Here is a 27,413-nt window from a genome sequence, read left to right as displayed (position 1 = left end):
TCAGCTGCAACACTTGAGCCCCTAAATGTAAATGTCAGGGGATGTTGACAGCAAATTCTTAGCAAAAGCCCTTCACCTCTGGAATTTACTTCTCGTATTATAGCTTTGATCGAGCCCAGGTCAGTTTACAATCAAGACGTAGAGCAAGACCTTTTCATTAATACTTCCCAAAAGAGTAATAAAATTGCATTTTAATATGCTATTGTGACTAATTAGTTCAATAATTAACTAAATTAAATATGAAACCATATTCTGAATTCTCATATTTTTAGACATGACATATGTGGAGTCCATATACGGCTGGAAACTTTTTTCCTTTTTTTTTTTTTCCAAATCCATCAAAAATCTGAGAGAAGGTGTATATTAAGAAGTTGAATGGAAGGATGACTGAAAACACAACAGACACACAATGTTTACATCTGTAATGAGAAAAGCAAAGAAAATGTACAGTAATGAGGGGTAATTTAGAGAATAATCAAAGTAATATTGTAATGACTACAACCAGCATATCATGCCTGAAGGGAAATATCCTGAAGGGATATCTTGCCTAAAGGGATATGGTCTATAGCACAAAAGCTTGGAGCCATTGAAACCCCTAGAGAAAGATGATAATGGCTGTACATAAAGTATAATTTATTTACAATTTGAGGAATGCTTCCATCAAGTCCCTAATGACAGGCTCAGTAGTTACATTAAAAGCTGTGCTGATTCTGATAAAGGCATGAAGTCAATAAAGTAGGCAAAAGGAATCTGCAGTACAAGGAGAAAATGGATGTTGCTTACTAGGCAAGAGTAGAAATAGAAACCTGGATAGCAACATAGACTTAAAAAAATACATATTAAAAGAACTCACAATACATGATCTCATGACAGCAGACAGATTGTAGTGACTCCTAATAAGGAAGCATGATCTAATGTGGATCTAACAGCTCTGTTATCTGGGAAATATTGAGAGACCATTACAGAGAGCCATTTGTATATCTTTTCTAGTATTTTATTCTCACCAGTTCTTTTCTTATGCTTTTAACTGTTTGTGGGAAAGGGAAATGGAAGGATCTTTTAGGTGTAGAAGTTTAGCTATTTTTTGCAGTGCCTCTGGAAAAATGAGACATCTGTAGATAAATACATTTGAAAGAATAAAAGAAGGAGAAATTTTAGAATTACTGAAAAGGACAATATACTACATGGGAAAAAACACAAATAACAGGAAAGTGAAAAATAGTGTGTGAAAATTATAAGAAGTTAGTCTTCTGACTTTCAATAATATAAATCAGGAGATGATCCATTGGTGTAACTAGTGAATAAAAAGGAAATGACCACCAAAAAAATCCACATTTGGAAAACGTTGCTACAATACCAAAAGAGAACCTTTTCCTCCTGATTTATGGAAATTTTTAGAGCTCATATTAATTTGTGCTTCTTTCTTGTCACATTTGTGGTGGTTTTAAATAGGATGATTTTGGTGAGGGGGAAAAAAGCCTGCCACGGAAATGATTTTTTCTGTGAGGAGCTGCTAGCAGCTTCCTCCGAGCCTGGCAAAACCAGTTTCTGGTTAGCTCTGAGAATAGGCACACTGCTAAGCCAATTAGAAAAGCTGGAAGTGCCTCTATCATAACATATTTATGACGGAAAAACACGCAGGAAGCTGTCTTGCTCCCTACTCTCTAAGGAGGCACTGAGGGGGAAGGGGGCTGTTGGGGCCATTCCCAGTGGAGCCAGAGCTCCTTCCCGGAGGGGCCCACTGTGGCTGCAGGGAGCCATCCTGGCACTGCAGGCAACCGTGCAGCTGGGACAGTGCCAGGAGCAGCCCTGTGGCCATCCCGGTCCAGGAGCAGCCACGTGGCCAGGACCGCATGGCCAAAATCAGCACAGCTGGGCCAGGACTCTCTTGGCATGGCTTGCAATGGACTCCATTTGCTTAGCTACTTTCAGCCAGCCATGTTGTGGGCAGAAGGACAAAAATGGCAGCAGCAACTTTTCTTTTTTAGGCATCTCACATGAAGAAGAGGCCTGGAGTGGAGCCAGCGGCCGGCACAGCTTGCACGGTGCTGGCAGAGACCAGGGACCAGCAGCGAGAAAATCACGGCAAGTGATTTTCCCAATGCAGAGCCGGGATGAGATCAACCTTTCAGCACTGCAGAACTCCGTAAAAACGGTTTCAATTGATAAAGCTTGAGAACAAATGGACCTACAAACACCAATTTTCTCCCTAGTTAGAGAAGAAGAAAAGGCAAAGACATGTGAGGAGAACGACCTGATGATACTAAGGTTGGTGCAAAAGAGGGAAGGGGAGGAGGAGGTGCTCTGAGCTGAGATTCTTCTGCAAGCCAGGGTGAGGACTATAATACAACTGTTTCTCTGTAATTTGAGAAGTTCATGGGGGGATGCAGAATTCACCAGCAGCCCATGAGAAAAGGGCATTCCTGCTGAAAAGCCGTGATCTGGTGAGAGGCTTGAACAGAGAGGGAGAGAACCCTTGTTTTCAGAAGCAGAAGAGGACTCTTGCTTTTATACTAGAACAGCTCATCCTTAAAAAAACAAAACTCCATAAACTAAATGGCCCACAAAAAAAACAGCTGTGGGAAGACTGGTTTTACCTGTGGATGGACTTCACATTGCAGCAGGTTTCAGGTAGACTGCTGCTTGTGAAAATTAGGACCACACTGGAAGAGTTCACAGAGAGCTGTCTCTCATGGGAAGGACTCCATGGAATAGCAGAAGAGACTCCTCTCCCTGAGCGAACTGAAGAAAGATTTTAGAAGTGACAAACTAGCTAAACCCCCCATGGTTTTGTCTCCTCGCACTGTTGATGGGAAGGGAAAAAGAGCTGGGGGATAGAAAAGCTGTTCTAAAAGTTTATTTTTAGTTCTCATTATCCTTTTTTAATTCTGTTAATATTTTTTCTTTATACCCTTTAAAATTTTGAGCCTGTTTTGCCCTTAAAGTGTTTTCTCCTACTCCTTATCTTACCCCTTAAGTTTTCTTTCCCCCTCCTCTGCTAAACTACAGCAGAGGAGAATGAGTGAATGATTTTTTTCATGGGTGCACTGGCATTTGGCCAGTGTCAAACCTGCTACACACATTACTGCAACACTTCAGACATGAAAATCCCACCCATGCTGTCCTGCAATCAGTCCTGCATGGTGCCTCAAATCGCTCTGAATAAGCACTGACATTTTAAACTCATGCCCTGCTCTCACAGTGACCCTATTCCTATCTCATTACATATCTTTAATATTTGTTTAAAAGTCTATCACAAGATGTTTAAGAGGCCATTAAAAGTAATGAATTATTTTTTAAATGGATGAAGCATCAAATATGGAGTAAGTGGTGTTTTTTCAGTATACCACGACTTTATAAGTGCAAATATTTGCAAACTACCACCATTGCAGCTACATCTGAGCTTGTGGAATATTTAAGACACAAAATCTGATTGCTGGATTGCTTGGCAAATCTCAGCCTACAAAGGTTCTCCTTGAGATAAAAAAACCGTTTTTTTGCACCCTTTGGTTGTATCAAAATTTCTCTGGCGTGTGGAATTGAATAGTTCAACAAATTAATCAATTAGAAGAGAAGCATTAAGGTTTTTATCCATGACTTTTTTAGTTTTTCACAACTCAATACTTTTCATAACAAACAGTACAGAAAATTCTTTACCTGCTCACTCTACAGGTATTTCCTGCCAAGCTCTGGAACTGAAATTTTACACCTTCAGCCTAATGTGACCATTAAATTTCAGGGCTGAAGCATCATTTTCACTGAGTCCACAAACTGATCACTAATTCTTTTACGCAAAATAGGTGGTAAATCCTTCAGGCCAGGAGGGTACCTCCAGGCCAGAAATTCCTAAATAGGACTAAGGCTTGGAAGATCCTGATAGGGAGCCAATAAACTCCACAGAGTTGGAAATAGCAGGTTTAAAGCTTTATCTTCCCCTTTGGGATGCATATAATTTTAAAGGCATGTGCCTACTTTACAACCTAGAAAGGATTTAAAACTCTACATTCTTTATAGAAATACAGGTATCTTTATGAAGATTTGCATGCTCCCAATGGAGATGCATGTATGCCAGGCATTTCTCTCTGAATATCCTGTACTGTCACTGTCGAGGTGGTCACAACACTCCTTAGATGAATTGTGTCCCATTATCACTAGTTGGTGACTCACCTGCTTCCAGGTGCCTTGATAGGAGAAAATCAGGTCGAGACCTTGCTGTGGCTTCCACACACCCCTCTCAGCTTCACCAATGCCATCCCCCCCTCCCAATGGGTCAATGTTGCCAGTCACCAGGACCCCATATGCGTCCAGACAGAGTATGTTGTTCAGGCTGTTGTATCACATCAGGGTCACCATTTGTCGCTGTTGAGATGGCCACAACACTCAAGAGTGCTTTGGCAGAACTTCAGAAGGCTTCAAGCATCAGCTCCTTGTTATCTACAAGTCTTTCACACTTTTTCTATATAGCCTCTCATAGGCAGCTCCACACAGCTCTGGCTCTTTCTTTCCTTCTCTCAATTCCAGTTCACTCCCTCCTGTCCCTAGCAGAGCCACCTGTCTGTCCCTATACAACATCTTATCCCTCCCTCCTTGCAGCACTGCCAGCAGACTCCAACTGCCTCCTCGCCCAGCTAATTCACTCTTTTATCACACCCATAGCTGTAAGGGCAAGGCTGTTCCCACTCTTTGATAATTAACGCAGCTGCAATATACGGGAGGCAAGATTGCCTCTAGCAGTATCTCTGTCTTTCCACACTATACCCTTATGTTCCCATGCTGGGGTATCTGCCATAGGTGCCATAATGAGATTCTTAACAATTCTCACACATTCAATAAAGAATTCAGAGACCTCACTTAAAGCTCTTAATGCTGGTCTAAGAAGGATGCATCTAAGGATTGAGAAATAACTACAACACACAGCCTATACCCATCTATGATTTTTGTCTAGTCCCTCAGAAACAGAAGCAGGACCTGAAAACCTAAGGTATTCAAATGACTACATCTTGACCTTTTTTCCTTGAGCAATCAGTAAACTTGAGGTAGAAAAATGTGAAAGGATGGCCTAAAGAGCAGGAAATTATGTGCTTGGCATGAGCTGTAGCAATCAGTCTTTACGAGGAAAGTAGCATTTTTCCAATAAGGTTTTAGTCACAAAACAAAACCAGAAGCTTCTATTTAGAATTACAAGCTTTGAAAGGAAAAGCAGCAGGATATGACAAAGGGAAGTTTGTTCACATGTAAAAGGACAACCTGGAAAGACCCACCTTGATTCTAAAATTCAGAAAATGGAGAGCATGAAGGAGATTGCGGTTTCAGAGGAAAGAAATTTAAATGAAATATTGACTTCTCATGGTAGTATAAAAAGACATTACACAGATAGTCTAGTTATCACATGTCTAGGGCTTCTCCACTCGTGAATGCACTCTTTGGGAGCAGTAAGACAGCGGGAAACAAGGGAGATATTTATTTGAAGCTGTAAAGATTGGGAATAAGAAATACTGTAATCTTGAACATCCATCAGAGCATAATTGCTGTTTTCCATTTAGTGGCAAAGTATGACTTTCCAAGGACTGCTGGAAGTATCAACATTTCACAAGGACAGCTCTGATGATGAGCGATGGTCCTGGTGTCCTAGTCAGAAGCTTTAATATCTTTTTTTCTCACCTTGCCTTCATCCCTTGCAATGCCATGCTGCCAGTTATAAAAGCTTGGTGTAATCCCCAGGGTTTATAGAGAAAGTGCATTAGGTGTAAGGAGGGTAAGGCAGACATTTGGCTTTGGCAGTTTGTGTGAACTGATGAAAAGCAGCAGCTAAATCCCACAACAGAGCAAAAGAAATGTCCTCCCCTTTTAAATCACTATTCAGACAGTACCAGAGCAACTAATCTGAGATAGAAGCTAGCCACTATCATACACTTCCACTAGAAAATAAATATCTCCATTTTTTTTCTGTGTTTGCATTAATTCTGTAACTATTTCTACAAAGTCAATTATGGTTTTAAAACCTGAGTCTAATAAAAATAAAATTGAATATTCTATGATGAAACTGTACAAAAAGTGAGAGGTAGTGAATTTAAACATTTGGGATTCTGACTTTGACACACTTCCGGAACTGAAATTTCATCAGGAAAGGGGAACACAATTAAAACTGCTTTCTCTTGCATTGTTTTATTCACATTAAGTATGACAAGCTGCACACAGCAGGAGAATCTCAGCCTAGATTACCAATACCATTTTTTTACAATGTGCAAGGAGAGTAAATGGCATGCAATTGAAGCATGGTGCAAGCAAGCACGACAACTTAGTTCTGGAAAACAACAACAACAACAACCAACCAAACAAAAAACTTCACCTAGTTTTAGACAGTAAAATAAAAACTGCAAATGATTAAACATTCATTTGAAAAATTTTCATCCTTCTAATAACACAGCTGCTTCTTACAGCACTACTATGAATTCCTCTTCTCTCTTGAACATAAGCCACGATGTATCTAGAAGCTAACAAGATCTACAATGGAGATTTTTACTAGATTCATTACAGTTTGCTGTCAAGTGGTCAAATCCACGTAATTATTTTCTACCAATGTCTTTGTGTGCATTCCCTCTGGCTGCATACCACAGCGAGTATATGTATGGCATATTTAAAGGTACTCAGCAAGTTGTTAAATGATTACTATAAATAAAACTCCTTTGAATCAAAGTGAAACACAATAAAATCAACTCTATTTTTAAAAAAAATCCTTCTGTTTAAGAGGAGTTTGAGCCAACAAAAATAAGCCCATTCTGATGATATTCATTAACTAGTACTGACAATGTTGTTATTTAGTTGAAAAATAAGATCTTCACCGAACTATGAAAACAGTCTGACAACCCATAATTCAATTAAAAAAAAAAATTCCTTCACCATGCCCATTTTCATCAAGCAAATTTCTTGGATGTGATGCTCATGTCAGGAAGATACATCTCGTCTTTTTTTCCTCAGAATCCTTAAGTCCCAATGTTACAGAGGTTGTTTTGCAAGGATGCTGTACATGAAAATGCAGGGTTCTTTCACTTTTTTCATTTGAGAAATAATAGCACCATGAGACACTAATTATGGACCATGCAAACAAACAGTAGCATGTACCCTAAAGTCCTTATTTAACTTTACAGCAAGTCTCAAAAATGTGGACAGCTTCCACATGTATTTTTCTTCATCATTGGCTGCAGGTATGGAGATCCACTGGCTAAATAAATCCCAAGGAAAGACAAGAATCCTTAGTGTGCAAACTGTTGCTTGTTAATGGGCTTGCATGGTTCACAAAGCCTACAGATTTGTCTGCCTCTGACCTTAAGACAGTCCTAAATCAATTCAGTCTGACAGTATTTAGCTCTTGCTGAAGAGTGACCCAGAGACTGATTCCAGCTCTCTGGAGATTAGCCAGACCGGCTTGTATTCAACAGCAGCTCTAGTGCTTTTCTTCTGCTGGGAATCTCAGCAGAAAAAGTTCCAACACATTTAACACATGCACTGTGTGTGTACATGCACTTCCACAAGTGCTCAGACGCTTCAAATGCTTTTAATGATTTAAGATGTCAATATTATGCCAACTGTACAGTATCAGTTGTTCATTAATAACTTTAATAAATGAGAATATATGCTTGAAAACAGGAAACAATTCCATTACCTTTTAAAGACCCTCGTTCTTTTCCTGCCTGCCTCTTTTCACATGTTGTCCTTGCACACTGATGCACAGCTCCTCAGAATGTTGCTATGCAAGCACCCAGAGTGGTGAGAACTCTGAAACACAGAATAACTGGGGTGTGAATCATTTTGTCACTCCCTACATGTTATGACCAGTTTGTACTTTCTTCCATCATATGACAGAACTAAACCTCTGTAGTGCTAATCTGACACAGCAAAACTACTAAGGGAATACAACAAAGAAATATTTTAGGGATGTTTCTAGTATTTTTGTGTTGATGAATACCCCCGTTTCCATGGTAAGAACTGCCCATGCTTCTTTGCAAAGCAGACCATTGCAAATGATCAGATGTATCTTCGTCTAGGTAGTTGCTAGAAGACTTCCAGTTGATTCTCCTACTCTGATGTCGTTTGCCTCAGCACCACACTAGCTTCGTAGTAAGGGTGCTGTTTTCTAGCAACAAAGCAACCTGCAAAGCCAGAAGACTTCCGAAGGAGAGGTTTTATTTACTGACCAGCTGATAACATTCCACGTTTCTGCAGTTTTGTCATGGCTCATACTGATGAGTCAGCTAATATGTCATTGCGATGACTGGATTTGAGAATTGTTGCATTGCCTCACTCCATTTAAATTAGCTAAAACAAGAATTTAAATCTCCACAGCCATCTTCCCTTGTGTGGATAGTCTGTGGGGCTAAACAGTGACAGTATAGCAGAGGAAGAAAGAGGTTCATAAGCAGTAATTTCACAAAGTAAACATGAAATTGAACAAAACAAAAAAATCCCAACACTAGAATTTAGACTATATAAAAAGGGACAACATTTGGTGTGGATGAGCTGCATAGAGAAACTGAGGAGCACATGCATGTCAGAGAGTCTAAGGACACTCCTGAGTGACAGAAACAGTGAAGATCACGCTGAAGACATAGTTACCATTTGATTTATCCAAGTTACAGAGGTGTGTATACAATATAGAAGCTGCAGCAGCTGTGAAAGCACTTAAATACGATACTTAAAAGCACTGGGATGTGCCATGTGGTACAGAAGTAGGCATCCAGTATTTACAGCAGAGAGTTAATCAAAACCAAGAAGGCTGGAGACAGAAATGAGTGCTATTTACGAAAAGTCTATGATCATATTCACCTGAGGAGCCAAATGGCTGGTGTCAGCCTGTGCCATTCATCTTGAGGTGGCTGTAATAAGTGATAATGATTAATGTAATCCACACAGCCAACCGCTTTGCTACCAAGGTAAATCATATTTTGCATTCTCCATTTTATAAGTATGTGCCCTAAATATTAATTTACAACCTTCCATAGCTCTTATCTTAAAGGCCAGTATTTTTCATCAACTAATTTTTAGCTTTTATATTTTCATATTATTCTTTTGGATACTTTTAAGTAATGTGAAGCCCACTGAAGCTTTTTAGAAGCATTTCCTTTGCAATGAATTCATATATGCAGTAAATTAGACTTGGGCCTCAAACAACAAAATATTTCCCCAAAAGCAACTAACCTATCTGAAATAAAAGATGGAGCTATCTCCTAAAAGGGGAAAACAAGACAAAACAAGAATTAATTACAGATATATTTCCATAATGTCTGAATCTAGTTTTTAGCTGTCCACTTCCAGCTGTCACAAAATACTGCATGGAACATAAACATCTTCCTATTATATTCGTACAACCTCCAACAAATCCCTGATCTAGAGGCATCATCTTTGGACTTCATAGAATTTAGAGAGCTTTTATTTCTTGCTATCAGATAGTTTTTAAAAACCATATATAGTGTGAGCAGTCACAATTCCCTGTGGCAAGGAAGTTTAACAGCCTAGATATTCTTTGTGACTAGAAACAATTTTTATTTACACATTACTTGATGAAATTTTAGTTTAAGACTGGTATGAACAGTGAATAATTACTCGTCTTTCTATGTCTGGAACAACCTGACAAGCTTTTATTTATATTTGTCTCTCTGCACATCTTTTCTCTCATTACAGATTGAAAATTCCCACTTGGATAATTCTTAGCTCACATGGAAATGGTTCCATCTCTTACATTATCCATGTTGACCACGATTTTTCTTTTTTTCTGCATTTTCCCTAATCTCTATGTCATCCTCTTTTAAACTGAAAAAATTTTTACTGCACCCAGTGCTAATGATGCAGGTATAAGTGGGATTTTTACAGCAGAGTCATAATTTCAGAGTTTGCTTTCTAAACTTTTCCTAGTAAATCATAATATCCTATTCTTGTGGATCATTTACTGAGAACTGAACTACTCTTTTCATTTAAACTTCTATAAACCCAGTGTCTTCATTCTAAGTATTAAGATATATTGTAATCAATATAATCCATGTTCTTCCTTAAGAAATAGTCTTAAAGAATGATCAAGATATTATATTTTATATCTAACAACAACAACAAAAAATTCACCAAATGACCCCTTTCCTTGCTAAGAAATATGTTTTAACTTGATATTTAATCTGAACACAGTAATAATTTTGCTTTATTTTTTGGGAATTTGGCTTTCTTTGCATAGGTGTTCCTATATATAATCCAGAGAACTGAATCTACTGAAGATGTCAGCTTGGAATTTCCAAAACTTTTTTCTTTAATTAAACATCTGTGTGGTTTATTCCTAAAAAAAGTGGTCATCTTAAAAAAAAGAAAATGCACAAGGAGGATATCTAGTCATATTTCTCCCCTCTTGTGCACTTTTCCTGCATTCCTTACTGTTATTGTGGACTGTAATTTCTATATCAGTATTTAAATGGACACCCCTATGAGAAGGATGCTACCTTTATTCTCTTGCTTATTTTGTATAGGTTCTGGAATTTGATTCAAAATTTGGTAATTTCTTAGTCCTTTTTCCTTATTCAAGACCCAGAGTTTCACCTATCTATTCTTACCATTTTGACAAGAGTAGCATGCCTAATTTCCCTGGAAAATGCATTCCAGCAGTTCTTTTCACCAAATTCTGCCTCTTGAGATTTCACAGAATCACTGAGTATACATTTCAGTTAGACCACTACAGTTTTAAGGAACAGCAACTCTTTTCATCGCATTACATCTAGACAGCATCTGAAAGCTTAAAGTGTTTCATCACCAGGTCTTTGGGCTCTTTGGTTCACACTGAAGGCATAGATCACAATTTGGACCAAGCATCTCTGAGTCCACGTTGCATTCAGGATGGCTACACAGCAGGAACAGCTAGAAAGGGAACGTTTGCAAGACAGGGAACTCATCCTGTTACTGCCAGTACACACATCAAATACAGAGGAGTTACAGCAGGACATTACTGGTGATTAAGTGAATTCTTAAAGCAATGACTATACATCAGTGTCATAGCAAAACCCAGTTGTATAGCTATGCAATAAGACAAAATAACACAGTTCCTTAATCTTATGTCCAGTAACAGTATGATTCACTGTAAGATAATGTATCAAATAATGTGTCCTACTCTTTTTGGACATTAATCTTGACAGAAAAATCTTCAGCTTTGTATGGATTAGTCAATGCAAATTCATTAACTACTTGTCAGGCTTCTAATACAATCTGCCCTGACCCCAAAGACTTGACAGTGTAGTGTTAATCAAATCTGCAGAAGTTCCCATACAGACAAAACAACTTGTTTCAGGTTAAATAGTTTATTTTTCCCCTAAAAAAGAGGGGGAAAAGAATTGGAATAAAGTATATGAGAAAAATATTTTAAAATATAACCCCACTTGATTTCATAATCTTGTGCAATATTGCACCAGAGACACCTGATAGCAAAACTAAGCACCATTTTAAAAGGTATGAATAATACAAATCAAGTAGGCCAATTTCCTCATTTTACCTCTGATCTTTGTTGGTGAGAATACTGAAATTCCACTTTGTCCGTCTCCTGGATCTGGGAAAGCAAGACCAACAATTAAGGCAGTATTTTGCAAAACAGATTGAGAAAACTGATTTACACCTGAGATCATTTAAGTGAAAAAGTATGTAAAGAAAGAATAAAATAGTCTATGATATCAAAGCTGTGATGAGATTTGTTTGCTTAAAAATTCTTTAATATAGTACAAAGGATGACATCTCAGGACGACATGGGGAGATTCATTACCAGAGAGAAGGTATTGAAATAGTGGCAGATACATTGGTGTTGTAAAGGAACAGTAGGTACACCAAGCTGGTCTGAAATACCAGTTAAACTAAGCTAGTAAGAAGAAATTCTTGTCTGTAACTTCTATTTCTCTTGAGCCAAACTTCATACAGTTACCTTTCCTGACATGTTCAGATCCAGTAGTCTTCTTATCCAAGTTCTAACCTTTTTTCATAGAGAAAGAAAACGTGACAATATAAACAAAAGATGTCTCAAAATCGGAAACAAGTGTTAGTTTAAGAAAAAACAGTTTCACTAGAAAATCAAAACACCATTTTAAAAAAATTTCATGGTAAAAGATGGAAGGACCTGCTTGCAGGTGACTTGCAAATAAGAGAATGATTGCAACAAAATATTGGCTTGCTACCTACAAAACTATTTTAGTTTTAACTACCTGTTTGCCCTTTGATACATTTGGCTACTATGGAATTCACCTTTCTCTTTGAATTTTCATCTGTTTATTCACCTCACTGCTTTTATTTCCTTTCACAAAAATCTTTAACTACCACTTTTTTTCACAGAGGGTTGTTTATGGGTTTATCTTCATAACTGAAGGCCATTTTTTAAAGTAATTTCATTAGTTTTTTACTTATTTAGGAGGGTTCTCCCCTTCTTCCCCTTTTATGCTAGCTCCTTAATACCTTTTCTGTTTTAATATTCTGCTACTTATTTTGGCTATCTTAAGACAGCTTCTTCTGATTGTAATTCACCCAGAGATTTGCCTAGAAGGGATTAAATATATAAATCTCAACCTTGTTATCACCTAATTTCATGGTTTGTTTTACCTTCAAAAAGAAATGTGTTTAAGCCCATGAAAGTAATTTCTTGCATAGTTATTAGATCTGCACTTAATCACATGCACGGTTTTGAAGGTTCTCTCCCAGATTTCTTTACTGCTGAGGGATATCTCTGACAGTGAGGTGAAGCCATAGCTAACATGTAGGCATCTGGGGATGTCTCTCCTGAACATTTCAAAGGTCTGTGTAACACGCAGCCAGGTGATGGGACTGCTGCTGGATGTTGAAGGTATATAACAAACTTCATGTTTAGATTAGTCAGATGGAAAGAAATTAAAGACTAGTACCAGATAAGACTATCAAATTGTTATATATAACATTTATCATCTTAATACACTGCAACGTGGTGCTTTAGAAGTAATAAAAGTCACACAAGTTTTTTCTGAAGTATTTAGGTTACGCAGGACTGCTTTGCGCTCTGTCACTTAGGCTCTTTTGAAAAACTTTCCCAGAATAATTTAGGAAAAGGCTTTGGTAACCAAACGCAAATAAATTAAAGCATAATCATCTTTTTTAACTAAACTGAAGCAAGAAGACACCATTGTCCCAGTTATTTACCCAAACAGCTTAATTAATTTCTGAGCTCAGAACTGCTAATGATTCCCCTTGTCTTTTACCCAGACATCAACTCGCAGCTCTCAAAGAAAATATCAGGGCAGGGAAATCCCTGTCTCCTGTCACCCTTTTGCTACACAAATTGCTGCCACACACTCATCCTCTATCAAAGACCAGGGATTCAGTCTTGCATATTGAGAAAATGTTCTTGGTCCCTATGCACAGAAGATCAACAAATTGCTACTAATAAAACAGCTCTTCTAACTTGGAGCGCACTTAACTTTTAATAAATTAGTTTGCTTCTCTAGAAAATGTGTTACATGCCTGGTGTTTCCTCTGCTTTTTTATTAACTCAGACATATCTGACACCTACCTTTTTATTTCTTTTTCCTGCTGTTATATCACTGGCTGAAACAGGGTATTCCTTACTAGAGTAAGTATGATGAAAGGGGATGAAGTCATATAGATGTAGATACTAACATAAACCAGAACCAAGGAATTTCTTCTTTGCAAAACCAGTCACTGAAAGGTCTAAGAGCTTATTATATTTAAATTAATAAGAGTATGAAATTGTAAGAAAACATTATTCTCTCAACATCCATCATGAAGCAAACATCATGCTCCTACTCTACTTCCTCAAAGAAACACAAAAGTTGTGGTCAAAAATAATTTTTAAGTGATTCATTGAAAATACCAGTTCAGAGTTCTTTTGAATGCCCTGAAAGAGCAGGGCTTGAGCATAAAGGTTTAGGTTAGTTATATATCTGGCTCTTCCCATTTTAAACAGTTTATTTACTTGATTATAAGGTTATCACTACTGATAGAAAAGAGTAATTAATGCTGAGATCTTCTCAAATGCTGTATCTTCTGAATTGAGAGCCAGAATAAGCACATTATTTAATATTTTTCTTTAAATTTAATAGCATTTACTCAAACTGCAATTGATTTTTCATAGTGAAAAATCTAAGTATTTTCCAAAATATTCTATATAAATCAAAAATTAGTTTTGAGAAGCCTCAGAGAAGGGTCTGCAATCAGTGTGGGAACTGGGTGACATTACCAGTGTTCAGAAGATGTAAAGGTGAATGGAAACAGAAACAAGCGATATACACTGGCTCAGCCTGGAACTGCTATTGCTTTCTAAACCCAGAATGAACTTTGGGATTCTTCTTCCCCTCTCATGATCTCATCATCCCACATTACTTGAACAGTTGATAAGATGTTTCCTTGAGTTTTCAACCAGATTTTATTTACAATACGTTTTTATATTTATTGTCTCAGGCATCAGAAGTTTATGCGTGTCTCTGTTTCTGTACTACACAGGTGTGAACAAAACTCTCCATGATGGATCATGCTCAATGCCTGTGCTTGGTTGTTCAAGCAGTGTCTGGTTTTGAACTGGCAATCTTATCATGAAGAAACATGTCTTCTTCAGTTCAGAGCCAAGTACCTTATCTCACCTCTGAGACTGCATATCAACCTGAAGGTCTGAAATGAAATGACTTCAGCACGATCAGATCAATTTGCTGTGAGAAGCCCACATCACAATACGAGCTCACATAACTCACCTGGCTTTGGCAGCTTGCTCAGGAGAGAGCTGGACCTACATGTGCAGGAGCACTGAATTATTTCTCCTCTCTGGAGATGGAGAGTCAGAAAAGATCCCTTCAGGTCAGGGTTGAGGACTCATGAGGAAGTCAGCAGTGAGGCAGCTAAATTTTACTTCAGTACGCTGGGAGCTCAACACTTTTCAAAGCTAAGACAGTGAAGGTCAAGAAGCTAATCTTTTCTGAAAAGCCAATGATCACAGAAATTAATGTGAAAAATCCAAATGTTGCATGTGCCTTACTAATTATCCTACCTAGTAAGAGTTTTCTCCTAAATTAGAGTCCTTTCCTTTCTTGGAAAACAGTAGTATTTATTCTCTGATTAGCCTGTGTCGAGGAGCTCAAAGGTTTTGTCTTGCTTTTCCATTTTAGACACAAATCTATTGCCCTTCATAGACTTATTTCATGTTAAAAACATGCTTGACCATTTTTGACATTTAGCATGCATGGAGCAACACAATTTTTGTTTTCCTTTATTACTGACATTCAAGTTTTACTTTCCTTTCTGTAGCAATAAAAAGTAGCTTTAGCAGTACATCTGTCAAAATATTTACCTCCTAGGCCACCAAATTTAATGTCAGTATCTGCTTAGTATTTTAATTTCTGTTATCACTGCCAGAGGAAAGCAGATGACAGCAAGACCGTGTACTGTGCAGCTCAAAAGTTACAATAAAAAAATAGTTTTTATTTGGGGTCAATCCCTAAATGTGTGCAAAAACTAAATCAGATCGACAGTCGTCTTAATGCTTAAAGGACTGATGTATCTAAGTTGCTGATGTAACTAAATCTAAGTTTCTATAAGATAAGCATTGATGTGAGTACAGCACTTTTCAGTGATTCTTTTTAGTTTGGATCAGTTTGTAAGGTATTGATGATCATCAGGTTGATTTGGTTTGTTTGGTTTTAAACCCCAGGTATCAAGAATTGCTCTCAGACTGTAAATAGATAATAAAAGGACCCTTAAAATTGTGAACAGTTTTCGCTGAATTAGTCGAGCTCTGCAGAGAGGGGGACTGGACAATTTCAGAGAGCTATACTTTTTTTTGGTCTCCCTTCTTTTTTATCTAAGCCTTAACAGGCTGCTGAAGGGAAGCTTTTCTGGCAAGTTAACTAAACGTCATATTTTAGCACCATCACCTCTGTCTGCTGCTGGAAAAAATAGGATAACTACCCTTGGTATTTTTCTGCAGCTTTAAGTTGAATTAACAGATGGAGTATATCTATGTGGGATGGAGAAGAAGGATAAAAAAAGAAATCACAAATTTTTCAAATGCCAGAAATATTACATGAAGGAAGCATTATGAATGAGAGATGGTTAAAATTATTTTGCTAAACCCCCTTGCCCCTTTAACACCTGCTCTTGTTTTCAGCTTGGAGGCAGGGAATATCTATTCTCCTTTCACTTACCCACATTCTCTCTGACACCTTTCACTTACCCACATGCATTGTGTTCCCCATGGAGTTGTTCATCTTGTTGTAAAAATGACACTTTCAGGGATATGACTGTAGAGGCTGAAATGTTGATTACCTAGCATTAATCATTTCTGGAAATACCAGTCTCTAAAGATGCTAGTCCTCTGGGGTGCATATAATATGCATGGAGAGGAACAGACTGATAGCATGTGTGGGAGTGCCTGGGACAGTACGTATTTACTCTTGGCCATTTTGTCATTGATTTATCCTTTTGTGGTCACATTTTAAAAATATTGTTGACTTCCCAACTTAATTAATTAATTGAAGAAGTCATCCTCTTTCGGTGTTGCTCTCCACTGGTTTCATTAATATGTAATGAAATTTCCCTTTGTGCCTTTATTGTCAATGTTCGAGAGCATATCCGCAGGAAAGGCTTTATACCGTCAGTTTGGAATCCCACTTCCCTCTCAGCTGCTTTTCTCCATATTGATGGCATACAGGATAAACAGAACAAGTTAATTTGTAATCTTAGATAGAAAATGATAGCTGCACTGTTTCTGTCATTGAGCACTCTGCCAGTTTAAACAGCTGATTAGTCAGCTTCTGTGGAATCGATCTGAATCAGTTCCACCTGCGTGCACCCACCAGGAGCCACTTTATTGTAAATCAATCATTCTGAAAACATCTCACAAAGGGGCCAGCCCTCACTAACAAGCCATCAATTTAAACTGTCTGTCCAGAGAACTCGAGAAATTAGAAGTGCAACATTTATTCTAAAATTATGAAGAAGTTGTTTGAGTTTATTTTTTTTTTATTCCTCTTTTAAATGATAGCCTGTAATATTTGGTGCTGCTGGTGGTTTTCTTACCTTTTCTACCTTTATTTTACTCCTATGCATTGGGTCACTTTCCAGACATCCCAAATGTGCAGGTACTTTCTCACTGGAAAAAAACAATAGGTTTGGAATTCTAACAACAATGGGTGGAATGGATGGCCTTTATTACTAGAAGGCAACATTAACAGTAACTCAGAGACTTTATATCCTGCCCTTGTGCCCCTTGGGTGTTAAGATCGATCCCCAGAGTCAGAGAAGTTCTCCTTATTCTTTGACATGATGAATTGCTAAATTTTGCCTGTGCAGAGAGTGGGTCTTCCAGCTGGCAGTGGTTGGACAATCTGCCCCAGGGGAAAGATACAGATATATGACTTGGTCTCCAAACCCTTCCTTTAAGACACTTCATACAACCCTAAATAAAAGAGAGTGGAGAAGGTATATTCTACCTACTTTTTTTGTTGTTTTTTTATTGGCCTGTCTAGGCATTTCACTTATGTCAACAAAAAAGCTGTGAGAATCATGTTTTCCAGTTGTTTAGGATCTCCAGAGTCTTATTCAGCTTGAGAAAAAAATATGGCAGCACTTAGTTTGCAAGGTGTGGAGCAAAATACTGTGTGCGATGTTAGGTCGCGTAATTACACGCTGCCACCTGATTGCATTGTCAACACTGTCTCTGATTACGAGGTAATTGCTTAGTTACTGGTTTGGATGCAAAGCCTTTCAGAAACTTGTGTATTAAACAAGTGTCCCACTCTTGGAAACACAGTCAAAATAGAAATTCAGTGAGGGCTCATGTGATTGTACAGAAACTAATTTTTCACTTGGGTTACACTAAGCCTGATCTATTTCTGCTTAACCCCGACTGAAATCCTCTTATATATCATCCCATTTATTGTAGGATACTCTGGTGAGATGTCTCTTATCAAATAGTGTAGGGTATTCACAGCAAGTTCAGAGATTCAGCTTCTCTCCTTTTGCAAGGAGAAATGTGAAAGACAAAAATGTTAATGGTTAAGGACTCACTCGGCCACATGCAAAGCAGCAGGTGCTTTTCTGACATACATGCTAACAGCCCAGATGCAGAGAGGTGAACATCAGAGGACCACCACAATCTTAAATTACTTCCACTATTATGACAGGCTTGTGCTATGTAACCAAGATGACCACTGTTTGGTCAAATCACATTTTTCACACAAATAATAGTTTTGTCAGTGTTGGCCATGATTTCTACTTAATTTATTATTTTATACCATCTGATCATCAACAAAATCCCTGAGCTTATTTGTCTTCATGATATTCACAATGACAGGTTTTGAACTAACCATGAGAACCAGATAGAAACTGTCCAAGAATGTCTGTGGTTTCCTGGAAGAGTAATTATTACAATTTAATTATTACAATTAAAAAAAAAAAAAAAGGAAAATAATTTTTACACTTACTAAGGAGAATAAATTATTTAATCAACATATATTTGATGTCTACTATATCTTTATCTTAGTTCCATGGATCACTATCAGGGTGGGGATCGTTCTTTCTACCTTGTCCTCCTGTGACTGCTGAAAATTTCCCATGAGCTAGCAAACTATAAATGCATTCAATATATGTCTCCGTGACCATAGCAGTGAATTTTACCACCTTTGAATCAGGAAAATATGGATGTTACATTACATTACCCAGAAAAGTCTGCATTATCCAGCAAAGCAAACATAGTTACATAAAATATAAGTTAAATCACAGAAGCACCATCATGACTTAAAATGAAAAAACAATATACTGAAGAGAAAATTCTAATTACTAGAAAGTTGATATTTCTTTAAATACCTAATTATGCTACACTGAGTATTTGTGAAAATGTCTTCATATGAGAAGTCTGAGAATTAGTAGCTCTACTGTAGGTTAAAAATTGTAACTTAACTGCTGTTCTGGCTCCTGAGATGATATTGCGCTATGGGTAACTGATTAGTGCCTAGGATCCCCATGATCTACACAATAAAAATAATAGCACATTAGTACCTATCATTGTTGGTTTTTTTTTCAGCTTACAAATTAATAATGCAAATACTCTTCCCAAATTCTGTGTGCTCTCTCTGATACAGTTGCTATTATCTGGCTCCAGGTTCTGTGACCGGTCTGTGCAGGAAGGTACGGCCTTACTTAAAAACTTGGGTCATTACTGCTATTTCAATGTGACAGTTGTGGTGATTTTACATTGTTGGTAGTTAGCAGGAACATTCTGCATTGATAGTACTGGACTGAATGCTGTACAACCAGAGGATATAATATAATTTAATAGATATTAGATATTAGATATTAGATATTAGATACTTAATTTAATTCAATTTTTTTTTATTTGAAGACCACTATTTCTAGAATGTTTAAACTGAAAGATGAAGTTGAGGAAAAGTGCAAACATTTCAGATAATTTCATTTTATCATCACAGGATGCTGACTTAAACTACAGCTGTAAAGCCCTGTGTTGGTTTTGCACAGCCTGGTTTTTGGTAGCAGGGCACTTGGCCAGTGCCAAACCATGACATACCCACATTAAACTGATACCAGATAGTAAATGCTGCAGCTGAAAATATAATGAAAAATGCAACCTCTATGGGGTAGAAATAATATTTTAATAGAGAGATTAAATCATTAGGTTATTGAGAGAGGTTGTTATCTGTAAGCACCTGACTCATAGTAGCTGCGTCTGAAAATCTGAATTTCAAGATCTCCCTAGAGACTCTATCTGACTCTCTTGGCTGTCATGCTGGCTGTATTCCAGAGCCTTTCAGGATGGAATGGGACAACTCAACCCAGAGTAATATGCAGAATTACCTGTCTTCCCTTCTCCATCAAATTTTTGATGCATTATGGACTTTTTCATATTTTTGATCAGGAAACATGTAAGGAGGTGACTAGCGAAGATGTGTATGATGGGGCAGTGTGTTTTTATTGAGCATAACATGTTGTATTTTTGCTGGAACCCTGATATCCCACTGCATGCTGACAGTCTGCAAGACTCTGCAGCTCTCTCCTGAGATGTTAGAGCTCCCCAGCATGAGAAGTTGACTTTCCTCTTGTAAAAGAAAGCTCTGGGAACATCCACCATTTCAGCAGCTCCCAGAGTATGGAAGAGCTACATTAACCAAGACAAAAAACCCCTCAGAAGTGCTAGGAGTTGAATTGCAGGCACAGCAAAATTATTAGCATGGTGACAGCTTGTGCACAAGGGATCGAAGAGCATGAAAAATGGAAACAGCTCCACCTGTCCTTGCCAAAAGGAGCCAGGGTAGAAAATCACAATTTTCTGACTGTATTTAGTACACGAGGTATATGTTCTCTTCCTTCTCTTGCTTAGATTTCCTATTTAAAAAGACACTTCAGTAAAACTGCCGTAATTTTAATCCATGCTTAAACATGGATTATTTTTTCCTAGTCCATCCATTCCTACTTTCTATTCTAGCTCTCCTACATTCTTACTGCATATGTAGCATAGCTTTGAAAGTGTCCTCATTATGTTTCATTTGGGGCTTCCTATTTATTAGTTTGTGGTATCAGTTGTGCTCAGTTGCAAGCAAAATAAACTATATTTGCTTTAAAAGCCAATTCTGCAATCTTGATTTCGGAACTGGGAAATACTGGTCTTTTTGGAATTGTATTTTGACCCTGGAAGTAAAAGTTAGGAATTGGCAGAAATTTCCATATCTAAGTTGAAGCAATTCATTAGTACAAGGTCTAAAAGAGAATATATATCAAAATAGATAGCACTTTGTGTAAACTAAAAAGGATTTTGTTTCAGTCACTACAGTACTTCAGACCCAGTTGAGCTACAATAATAAAAAAATGTTTCAATGTATTTATATCAGTCAGGTGAGCAGATTGGATTTTGGGTACATGTGTGAGATTAGCAAATCCTGATCTGTTACTTTAGCTTAAGTAATTTATTACTCCATTGATTTAAACTGAACTTCTGTGGACTTAGCCAGTGTAACTGAGATCACGTTCAGTGAAGTACAGTGAAGTAAAACTGAGCTTGATGTGAATGGTGATCAACACTACTTGATCATCTATTATGCCTTTTTTTTTAACCAACACTTGACAAACCTGTCAATACTATTTGCTTTCTGACATGTTTTGACAGAGACCACTCTTTAGCATATGTAGCCTTTTATTCCAGGCTGCGTTTTAACAAATTTGACTCAAGTAGGCCCCTTCAACCTCCTTTTAGCTCTGCACTCTAGCAGTCTTTTGTGATTTAAACATACAAATTCAGAATTTGGACTGAATTTAAAGGACATCAAGAGCTAAAGAAGATGGATAAGATAGGTAATAAGATAAAAATACTTTAAAATCTGTTTCACTTTAAAAAGGCATCAAATGCTGTCCTATAGAAAATCTTCAGTCATACCCTTTGCTTATACTAGAAAGCAGAATATAGTGTTTATTTAAGATGGTGACTCTCATTGATTAGATTATTTGAAAAGAGTTTGTTTTTTTTCTAAGATCTCAGCCAGTAGTTTTTTGGATGAGATGGACTGCTTGTTGAATAAATAGCAAAGAAGCAGAACTATCATGGGAATCTTTGTATTTCTGTTGCTTACTGATATATCATTGTTGGCTAAATGCAGAGGTGTATGTAAAGAGGAACAATGCTCTGCTTAGGCATCCAGTCCAACACAGAATTCTGCAAAAGGCTACTCTATTAATTACAAAATATATCGCTCTCACTAGCAAGAGTAACAAGACTGATCAATCCTCCTCAGCAATGAAAAATCAGACAGCCTAAAACGTTAGTGTGACAACAATGTATAGTTTGGGACCTAAGAAGTGCAATGACAATAACAGTAAAAATTCCCATTTATGGGGCACTTTACCAAGCAAACATCTCAGGGTATCACACAGTAAAAACATAAGAAAATTAAATCAAACAGAGCTGTGGGCTTGATTGAAGGGAAATAATTGATCCTTTTTCCTAAAACCATAATGAAAAAGAACAAAACCTTCATCTCTTGAGATCTAACATAAAAGTTCAAAACCTGTTTCAAACGTGCAGTACTAACATTCTGAAAATGATTTCTCTTCTTGCTGATTCCAGTTTTTTTCTGGCAGGTCACAGAATAGGGTGCCTAAAACTCTAGATTGAAACTCATTTAGAGTGTGCTTACCATCTTCTAGTACAAAAGATTATTCAAAGATTATAGAAAAATAACTTAAATTTAAGGAAAAGTACAAGAGATTAGCTGATATAATCCTTGATTCTTCGGATATTATCTCTCCCTTTTTGATATGCCAACATCTGTCTTTGTTTCAGATTTATATGCAGGTGGCTTTATTATGTGACTGTACCAAGTCACAAACCAGTTCTGGTCTTTTTCCTGCTTTCCTTATCTCAAGTTCCTTTCTGTTGATACTGGGATTCCCATCCTGCATCCAGCTGCCTGATGCAATTATGCCTGTAAATCCTTTTTTTCTATCCTCTCAAAGTGCCAGAGTAGGCACTCCTCTTGGCAGATAGTTGAGGTGAAGACACTTAAATATAGAAAATGTCGTCTCTAATGACTCATTCCACTGTCCACCCTCATTTCCATGCTCAGTGTGATCTCTATGTCAACCATCAGGTCCAGTGAATAATAATAAGCTCAATAAAGCTTTTCATCAATATACTTTTCTTGATGTTCCCCACTCATTGATATTTCTCCCATGTTTTCTTGAACAATCTGTTACCTCCAGTCATCTCTGCTTGTATGAACCCAGATAGTGCGCAGAGAAGTTGCCAGGGAAAGAAAGACATCTGTAAAGTCTTCACCATTGAGGAGCTTCATCAAACTGATCAACCCAAACTGCATTACCTCTTTTGCATGAATTCTTTCTGAGCAGCACAGTTCAATGCTAGAAACTATTCAGTAGATTTAGCAAACAGACATCTATCCAGGTAAAGAGTGCTTATGCCTGCTGACAGTCCAGAGAAAGAAGCTGGTGGTCTGCAAAAGGGGTGTGTTCTTTAGTGAGGCAAGATAAAGCAAACATACAAACAGAAAAGACTAAAAATAAGTTTGATACCTCCAAACTCAAAAATAAATTTAATTTCTGTGTATATCAGAGCCACTTGCAAAAGAACAAATCTCTATTTTAATAAACAATCTCTTTATTAAGGTAATGAATAAACATGCTTTCTTTTCCTCATCCAGACAATTTAATCTCAAAGCTATTAATTTTTTTCTTGAAACACCTTGCAAAATACAAATGCTTGTGGCTTTGGATATAACCTTTGCAATAACCTTCTGTGAAAAAAACTGGTTGAATTTTACCTAATTTGGCATCAATGGAAAACCAGAAACAAACACATCCCTGAATGTATTTTGCATGAGTTGCAAATATTCATTGAATTATTAAACATTCATTAACATTCATTAAATAGTCTTGCTGGAATATTAGTCCCCATCAAGAGGCACTAGGCTGACTATGAGTGCAATTTGATCTCTAAATAGGTTATAGACAATAACAATATCTTTTCATTACTTTTCTGATCCAAATACATTAATATGAACAAACTTCTATTGTTTTCAGTAACCTGCTAAGGAAATTGCTTTTCAGATCTCTGGGACCATTCTGTAGTTCTGCTTCATTGCAAAAGATTTATAGAGACTTGTTCAGACTAACTGGTTGGGATACAACAGGTATAAGGAGACAGGGTGCTCTCAGGGTTTGCTGGGCAGAATGATCCTGAAGGAGCAGATCCTGGTGTGCCTGGATGTCTCCTGTAGCTCCACAATGCCAGATCCAGGATGCTGTTAAGCAATATTCAGCTTTAATAGGCATAAGGTATCAAGTATTCTAGAGATGATAACTTGCTTAATTTTTCTAATTTGCACCAGAATAAAAGAGCAATTGTTTTCCTGAGGAAAATAATATGTAATAAATTTCAGTTTGGCAAGGTTTGGCCCGTGGTAGAAACTTTAAACTTTCTGTCCTACTTTCTGTCTTCTTATATCACTAAAAAACTATACCTTGTGGCTCCCAGTTTATGACCTTGTAGGACCAAAAAGAAAAAAGACCATTTATGCCCCATTGGGTTTGATGAAGTTGTAACAACCTGAAGTGTTTCTTTTTGTAGTTCATGCATATGCTGCCACGGAGGTCATACTACTGACCTGATTGTTTGGAGAAAACACCAAAAATTTTCTCTCCAGAAATAAGCAGACATTCTTTTTTTTAAATAAAATATTAAATATTTTTCATATTTAGTAATTATATTTTCAGAGCTCTTTTTATTTTGGGCTTGAAACAAGCACGCATGCAATGCAATGTCTTTTGTTCCCTCTATTAATGACAGCTTAAATATGAAAGAGTCCAAGCACTTTTTACTCCAAAGGAAACTGTGATCTGTTACAGTTTCAGAAATCTACATTTTGATAATTCTCTGCCTTGAAAGGTAGAGGTCCTTTATTGACTCATTTTAATTTGAAAAGCCCCTTCTACTTATAACTTTCTCAATGTTCTTTTTAAACATACCCTTTTTTTGCAGTATAAGGTCTTTTTAATGACAATGAAACATATATACAATGTTTATGATCTGATTTAATGCCATTTTTAAATGAGAAAGTTATTAAAACATGGATCATGTTGCAGCTAATAAAAAATGAGAGGAATCACAGGAGCAAAGGCCCAGTCAGAAAGCTGTGGCTCTTTAATGTAGAAATATTTATTGTGAGATGCTATTAAATGGATCAGAGAGACTGAGGTTTTAGTTCTTTACCAAGGCCTGTACAGCAGATATGAGATTCAAACTCAATGCACACAGTACATGTAACTCTACATTCGCATTTGAGTCTTCCATAAAACCTGTATCTCAGAGGGCTTCAAGGAACTGAATAAAACAAATTCACTCTAACACAATGAGTGAGCTGCAAACTATGAAATTGCTGTTTGCAGGGACGGGTGATAGAACCTTTGAAGCAGTGGATGCTGAGATACATGGCCCACCTGAGAGAGCAGCCAAACCTAGCCTGGAGTTTGAAAGCCATGGGGACAGGCTCGGAGGCTTGTGGGTGAAGCAAGAAGGAGACGGGAATGGGAAACTGAAATAGCCAGGAGTCCTTTGAAATCTCTCATCATTTCTGTGTCTTTAGTTAATACAAGGAGGTGTCACCGTATAGACAGTCTGCACCAGTACAGAAGAACCAATAAGGGGAAAGGAGGGGTGTGCACCCAGAGGAAAAAGGTTTTTTTTAATTTTTCACCATAGGTCCGTCAGCGCCTGGCAGTCTGCAGTGATGGAAAAGATGCATAATATGATAAAGCTTGGTAACCAGCATGTGTGATTGAACAAACCAATGAAGAGATAATATTTGAAAGCTTTACAGCTTGGAAAGCTGTTAGCAAGCTGGTGTCCCCTTCATCATTTTTAATTTTACTTTTACTGCCCTTCATTTGCTTTGACGGGTTGATGTTGCCATGGTGCAGTTGAAATTCTCATAAAAGTGCTGTTACCCTTTCAAGATGCCTATTTTTTCCTAGGGTTTATACCACATTTTATAGTTATGTCAGAAGGTTTACTTGGTTTATGAATTCTCCAAGCCCTGAGACTGCTCTAAAACCTCTAGGTTGCAGTTCAGGCTTGCTTTTTAATTTCTGAGGTTCAAAAACCACTACATCAGTGTATTATTTCCCCACATAATTAGAAAACTCATTTTTAATTTATCCTTTTGTTAATATGGGTAAGAAAATTCCTACATCTCCCTCACCTTTTTGATCAGTTGTTTCTTTAACAACAACTACAATAATTTTTATTTTTTTTTTCTGTCTAAGGCTATGTGGCTCCTTTTTATACTATCTTTCAGTTTTTAAATGATTTATCTGATGTAGGAAAAGAATTCTAAAAGCTGTTTCTGCTCATGGTGAAATACCATACACAGTGTTCATAGAGATATTCTCACACTTGCAGTGAAAGTTAATTCATGTCAGATGTGAATTGGTCCCATGACACTTCTGCAATCCCAATTAATTTCCCCTTCACTTGCTCTGTAGCAATTCAAGTAAAAGATCTATAGAGAGAAATTCTTGTCAATGGTGTTGTGAGCTAAACTTTTTGCAAGATGGTTTTTAGAATGAACATACACATATTGATAAACCTGAAAAATGTGTTAGTGATTAAGACTGTCCTACACCACCACTGCTCAGTGTGAACAACAGACCAGCTTCACAGCTGGAGTGGAACTTTGGGGTGGGAGACGATGGAAAGGGCCAGAAGAAACTTGACTTTACATTAAAGTCCAGAAAAATTGTTCAAGGAAGATATGCTTGCTAAGGGCAGCTCATGAGATTTATTCATTAATTACCATTTCTCTTGGTTTAGTGAAGAAAAAGAGACATTAAGAGGTGTTCCATAGCTGCCTTTCACAGCAATACTGCTGTAACAGAAGGAAGGAAGGAAGGAAGGAAGGAAGGAAGGAAGGAAGGAAGGAAGGAAGGAAGGAAGGAAGGAAGGAAGGAAGGAAGGAAGGAAGGAAGGAAGGAAGGAAGGAAGGAAGGAAGGAAGGAAGGAAGGAAGGAAGGAAGGAAGGAAGGAAGGAAGGAAGGGAAGTTTCACCATTCTGCTCTGTTGAATTGGTATTTATTGCCTTCAGTTGAATTAGAAGCAAAAATCACAAGCTCTGATTTTGCTATGTCTTCCAACAAGCCCTCCTACAGGGCTCTGGGAAAAAGATGAAGTCATGCCATTAAAGGCAGCACAAACTAATACAGACAAGTTGCACCCAGACACAACTTTAAAAAAAAAAACAGAATTTTTGACCTACTGCAACCTATTTTTGTCCAATTTCTGGCACTAACAGAAAATTAAGTGAGCGAACAGTGTTTAAATGTCAAATAAGGGTCAACAGGCAAACAGAATAAAGCACACAAAAAAATCATCTTACTACTACAAGTAGCATCAGGTACACCAGCTCTTAGAAGTACTTTGTTGAAACAATGTGTTGAGGACCATATGATTTGATGACTCTTAAGGCAAAACCTAAATAAAATCTCAGATATATATACACCTCAGGAGACCTACACTGAGATAGTCTACTACTCCTACTCCTACTCCTACTCCTACTCTTACTCCTACTCCTACTCCTACTCCTACTCCTACTACAAAGTACTACTACTTTGTGTAGTCCAGCTTTAACAGGAAGAGCCATTGTAAAAGCATTTCACAGCTGTGGGGTTTTTTTCCTTCTGCTTACTTATTTTACAACAGTGTGCTCTCCAGCACTATCATATTTGTATATTGCATTTTTGCAGCTCTCCAGCACTGTCATATTTGTATATTGCATTTTTGCACAGCACAAGGACTGTTTCCTCACACAGGACTGACTTATATCCTTTAAGCAATAGAAGAACTTGGAGGGTTT

General features: G+C 37.4%; 1 long non-coding RNA gene across 1 annotated transcript; it reads right to left on the bottom strand.

Annotated features, from left to right (window-relative positions):
• Positions 1–427: 427 nt before the first annotated feature.
• On the bottom strand, positions 428–4,607 carry LOC120755973 (uncharacterized). The gene is made up of 3 exons (XR_005701961.2): positions 4,168–4,607; positions 2,598–2,742; positions 428–2,209 (listed from the first exon to the last, which is right to left on the bottom strand). It is a non-coding gene; the product is annotated as an uncharacterized LOC120755973 (long non-coding RNA).
• Between the last annotated feature and the right edge of the window lie 22,806 nt (positions 4,608–27,413).

This window comes from Hirundo rustica, chromosome 8 (genome assembly GCF_015227805.2).
Source record: "Hirundo rustica isolate bHirRus1 chromosome 8, bHirRus1.pri.v3, whole genome shotgun sequence".
Taxonomy (NCBI): domain Eukaryota; kingdom Metazoa; phylum Chordata; class Aves; order Passeriformes; family Hirundinidae; genus Hirundo; species Hirundo rustica.
This window is presented reverse-complemented; position numbering and strand designations above follow the sequence as displayed.